Source organism: Meleagris gallopavo, chromosome 15 (genome assembly GCF_000146605.3).
Source record: "Meleagris gallopavo isolate NT-WF06-2002-E0010 breed Aviagen turkey brand Nicholas breeding stock chromosome 15, Turkey_5.1, whole genome shotgun sequence".
Taxonomy (NCBI): Eukaryota; Metazoa; Chordata; class Aves; order Galliformes; family Phasianidae; genus Meleagris; species Meleagris gallopavo.
In genome coordinates this window covers 9612563-9618030 of record NC_015025.2, presented here as the reverse complement: position 1 = coordinate 9618030, position 5468 = coordinate 9612563, and positions in this window count along the sequence as shown.

Here is a 5468-nt window from a genome sequence, read left to right as displayed (position 1 = left end):
CCGGGAGCTGCCAGCCAGCCCAGGGCCGCGCCCCGGCACCGAGCACGAGGCGGAGCCCGCGGGCAGCGCGGCCCGAGCTGAGAGCAGGCGCTGCGTCCGTGCCGGGCTGCTGCCTTACGGCACGCCGAGAAACTCCCAGGTATGAGAGCCAGCCAGCTGACAGCCCTGATGTCATGCCTGTAAAACAGCCCTCCCCTGACAGCTGGGCTTTAAAGTGCTAACAACCAAAAGGGAGATAATTAATTTGTAACATCACCCCTTTTAAAGAAAACCTCAGAGCCGTGGCGACGGTTTAACAATCCGGTAGGCTCATCGTCACCCCAAGCGGCTGTGCTCGGTTCTGTCCTGCCTCTGAATCCCTCCGGGCTCATCTCAAGGCCGCTGTGCCTGCTCTCACCTCCTCACCCGAATCCTGGCACACACCAGCACATACAGCGGCCTCAAGGCTTCCCCAGGGCATAGAGCACCCTGGGGCAAACTCCCTCTGTCCCAACAGCAGCCCTGGCAGGGGGCAGAGGGCACAACTGTGACAGCGGTCAGACTCTGTTCAGACAGACACCGCAGGAGGAGACAGCCAAAGGGCTGATGATCACCCCCAGTGTCCACTATTGGCTTCAGGAGCCAGGGACGAAGAGGGAGATGGCACCGTGCACTTTGAGCTTGCCACTATTTCCTGGCAGAGATAGCAGTGCACCTTTACAAGGTGGCCAGAGCACAGCCTGACCCTAAGAACAGCATGAACAGCACAGAGGCCCAGATGACAGATATCTGTACACACACTCCCTCCCAGCACGTTCCAGCTGCACCAGTTCCCCCGTGCCCAGCAGCTATCGATGTCCTCAGGACAACGGCGGGAGAAGCAAGTGATGGAACGTGGCTCTCTGGCGAGCGATGCTCATGCTCTGTGCCTGGCCAGGCGGTTCCTGTGGCACACTGTGTGCCTGCCCAGCAGCCCCTGCGAGGACAGGGCATGCACAGGTGGCTCAGCTCACACCTGCCCTGTTCTGTCGTGGGGACACAGTAGTATACATAAACACCAGTACATCATGCTCTTCTGGGTATCTGCCACCATGTAAAAGGCCACTGCTGACCACCACTGTGATAGCATCCTGATGTGGACGTAAGCCTGGAGGAGCACAAGGAGCCCAAGTGACAGTGGCATTAGCCAGTGCTTCTGGGCCAGGACAAGGGCTCCTGAGTCCATTCATCTGCCCTCCACCAGGGACTCTTGCTCCAGCCACTGAGCCGAGTGACACCTCCAGTGAAGCTCTCTACCTGTGAAGGCTGCACATGCCCAGCTCTTGTCACAAAGAACTGCACAGGATGAATTTGGGATCACCACAGCCCATCCTCTTCCTCAAAAGAGCCAGAGGTCAGCACAACAGGAGCCTGCTTGAGCCCAGGCTCTTTGCGACACCATCTGCTGCTACAGACGTGCCACCTCCCTGGCCCCATATATAGGTCAGGTCTGTCACAGGATTAGCTGGGGCGATTGGAGCGATATGAGGAAGACTCCCAGTGGAGGCAGGCTCTCCCCCAGCTTCTCCTGAACACTCAGCATGCCATCGGCTTCCAGATATACTCTCCCCAGCCTCTCCACCAAGTCCAAGAGAGATCCTCCCCTCCCTACCATCTGCAAAACAAGCAAGAAGAAACTGGTACCAAGCACTAAGGAGTTCCCAGCCTTCAGGGAGGGACAGCAGGAGAATCTCCACCCTATCCAAAACCCAACAGAGACCAGGTGACGTAGGACACCCCAACATCAGCAGGTGCTGCACGGTGAGGTGCTTTCCTGCTGAGGAGAGGAGCTCCCTCCTCGCTTTGCACACTTTGGTGGAGCTGAGTTTGCTGGCAGGGGAGGCAAGGACGCCTTCGCAGCGATCGCACACCACCCACTCACACCCCCGGGCTGCCAGCACTCCCATCAAACGCCTCCAGCCACACGCGTGGAGACGCTGACATGAGGAGCGAGGAGCTGCACAGGCAGCGGAACTGATAACACCCAGTTTCCTGTCGATCTCTCTCCCACGTGGATTCTCTGATGTCTAATAGCAAGGCTGAGCTGCAGTGCAGAGGGAGAACTAGCAGTCTCTTCCTCTCCAGACCTTTGAGATAGCTGCCTCACTGCTGATCTTAACTGAAACCAGCCAGCAAGTTCAAAGCAAAGAGAAGACTCACAAATAAACAGTAAGCTTGCGCACGCCTTCATTTCCTCAGGACAGGAATCTGCAGACATATCTCCACCTTTCTTCATTTGCCCTAGAAACAGCTGCACGACCTAAGCAGCGTGACCAGAAGGCTGTGGTGCAGCAGCTCAGATACCTCTGTAGCTCAGTAGCATCCAGTGAGGGGAAGCACCCTGGCTCCACCCATGGGGTGCTCCAGCCTGAGCAGCTGTCAGAAGGCGTTCAGCAGCCTGTGGTGGCCCCCTCCCATGGCCACAAGCACCGTGAACGGTGCTCACCTCCATCTCCTTTCATCCTGCCACAGGCAGTCCTACAGCTCAGCTGTACATGGGTGGGGGGACAAGAGCCAGCACTTCCACATTCATCCCTACCCCGCCACCTGGGCAGTCCCCAAGCCCTGCCACTCCTTCCCTCTACAGGGCACAATGCTTCAGGATTCCTCACTGCTTTGCCCTTCACACGTTTATACTCCATTCATACAGCTCTGCCTTAAAGCACAGACCCCACCTCCTCCAGGCCACAGCTACCCAAGGGAGCAGGGTACAGCCTGCATCCCTCGCCACCCTCTGCAAGCATCCCACCCAGCCCAGCCTGCACACTGCGTACACTGCACCAAGGAGCAGCCTCCAGACACCTCCCCGCTGCTTCACCTACTGGGCACAGGCCGGATCACTCACGCTGCCCTTCTGCTGCTGCCAGCAGCACCTGGCAAAAAGGACACAGGCAGAGCCAGGAGTCAATGGATGGCAGCAAGCAATTCAGCAAAACGAAGCGCCTCTTGAAAGCGTGGGTGATGGTCAGGAAGTTGGGTTGGGTGCTTTGTTTTGCATTTTAGGAAGCCTGCAGGGACACTGACAACCTGCAACAATCATTTTCAGAAAGGAGCTCAGACAAATTCACAATTTGCAGCCACTACTCGCCCTCTTTTGTCCTTGATTTATAATTAGCCAGGGGTCTGCTTTCAAGATGCACTGAAACAGGCACTGACCACTGCGCCTTAAGCACAAAGGAAGTTTGCTGCCATACCTCCCCAGTACATCGCTCACAGAAAACCCTGCACCAGTGCCTGGGGATAGTTTTAAGAGGGAAAAAAGCCACCGTGATTTCCAAGCTGACAGCCCCTGTGCACAAAGCACGACTGTGCAGTGACAGCAGAGCAGCCTGGGGCACAGGAGCTGGCTGACCTCTGCTACAGCTCTCGCCGGCAGATTTTTATTGTTCACCACTCGCCCAAAGCGCAGGCACACAGAGAAAAGCAACTAAGGCACTTGGATCAAAAAGCAAACGCAGCCGGGGAGCCACACCAGCACAGCAGGGAAAAGGCAAGCTGCTAGAGGGAAGCAGGCTCTGCGCCTGCCTGGCCAGGAGAGGAAGGACCGGAGCCAAGCCCCTTCCTGGAGACACAGCACAAGGTGCTGGAGCCTGCGGTCACCTCGAGGCAGGCCCAGCCCAGAGCAGGCAGCTCATCACATACAGCACGGCCAGGCCCTCTGTGATCAAGCTAGAACCTGCACGCTGCTTTTTGGGGTAGCCAAGGGAAGCCCAGGGCTTCATCTCTGCCACTGGTGAGGCCACCATTGGAAAATAAGGCTCCCGAGGTGCAGGCTGTGGGCAGTGCTCCCCTCACTCTTGCCTCGCACACAGCCAAGCAGGGAGCCCTCCCAAAGCACCCCACTCTAGGACATCTGGTTGAGCAAATCCACCGGCCAACCTTTCCTCTAGCGCAAGGCAGGTGACAAACCACATTTCTACAGCTGGCCCTGAGCAGGGAGCCAAGGGACGGCGGGAAGACGCCATGTGCCAGCAATCCGCTTCAGAGATGAAAACCCAACAGCATCAAAAAGCTCCGCGCTTTGCTGCCGACAGCCAGTGCTGGCTGCCCAGCCGTGCCCCGCGGCCAGGCTCACGTGACTGCAAAGTGGATGCACACGGTAGGAGTGGCCGTAGTGACAGCATTACCGCTTGTGTCGGACACATATCTAAGCCCAGCAAATCCCAGCGCTCTGCAGCGCTCATTTACAAACCCCACACGCTCTGCACAGGTACGCAGGCTTCAGCAAGAGCTCAGTGCCTATGGCCTGGTGGGGACACCCAGGGAACAGCGAGCATGTGGCTCTGGGACCCTCTGATGCTCAAGGATGAGTCTGTGCCATGCCCGGGGCAGGGAGAGTCCTGGTTTGAGCCAGGAGCCCACCCTGTGACACTGCCACTCCATGATGTCAGTGTGCTCCTGCTCCATGGATACACACATGGAAGTGGAGATACCTGATGGGATCAGCGGGACCTCACCCCATCCCGCTCTGCCTCCCGTGGCTTTGTTTCACACCAAGCCTCTGATGCAGGACTTCACCAACAGCGCACACCTGGACGTAATGCCACGAGCCAAAGCCGAGGCCCTACCTGCTGGCTGTTACTTCATTCTTCTAACAGGTCCATAAAACAGGGATAATTAAATCTCTCCTAAACTCTCTTCCATTTAAAATAAAAATCTATAGTCCCTATTTCATTAGCTGGCTCTAGGTTTTACAGCTTGATCAATTCCCCTCACAGAGCCCCGGTCCCAGGCAGGCAGACACAAACACACAGCGAGCAGCTTCCACTGTGCAAATCAATGGGGATTTGCAAAGTCTCCTCTCCCAGCTCTTTGTTCTGCACTTGCTGAGCGGGAGCCGCGCAGCACATCAGGTAGGGGCTGTGTGCCGCACTGCCCGTGGGAACAGCGCTTCCAGGAGCCAGATGGGGCACGTGGCGGTGCTCCCTTCAGCAAGGGGACAACCAGCAGGGGCCCCGCAAACACGGCCCAGCCCCAAAGGCAAGGCAACCTTGTGGACAGCACCACTCCTCTCCCAACACGGCCAAGTGGGACAAGGCCCAGCTCCAGCAGCCAGACAGAAGCAGCAGCTGCTCTCACCTCTCCTGCAAGAAGCGGAAGAAGCCGAGCACTGGGAGCTGAGCGCTCAGCTCACCATTTCCTGCCCTTCCTGCCCACCCTCCCCCCCCATCACTGTGCCACGGCCAGAGCAGCCAGGGCTCCAGATGGCTCCGCCGCCCCATGAGCCGCTCCCGTGGGCACAGCGGGGAGCTGCCGGCGGCCGGCAGCAGATGGAGGGACCTCAGCGGGAGCCGCACGGACAGCGCCCGCCTCCCACCCCGCACACTGGGGCAAAGGTTGCCATCCCGCTGTCCCCACGGGCTGCAGGGGTCCGCTTATCCGAGCACAGGGATGAGCCGGGCTGCAGCTCACCATCGCCTGAGGTCGGCGGAGCAGAGCCGGGCTCCCGC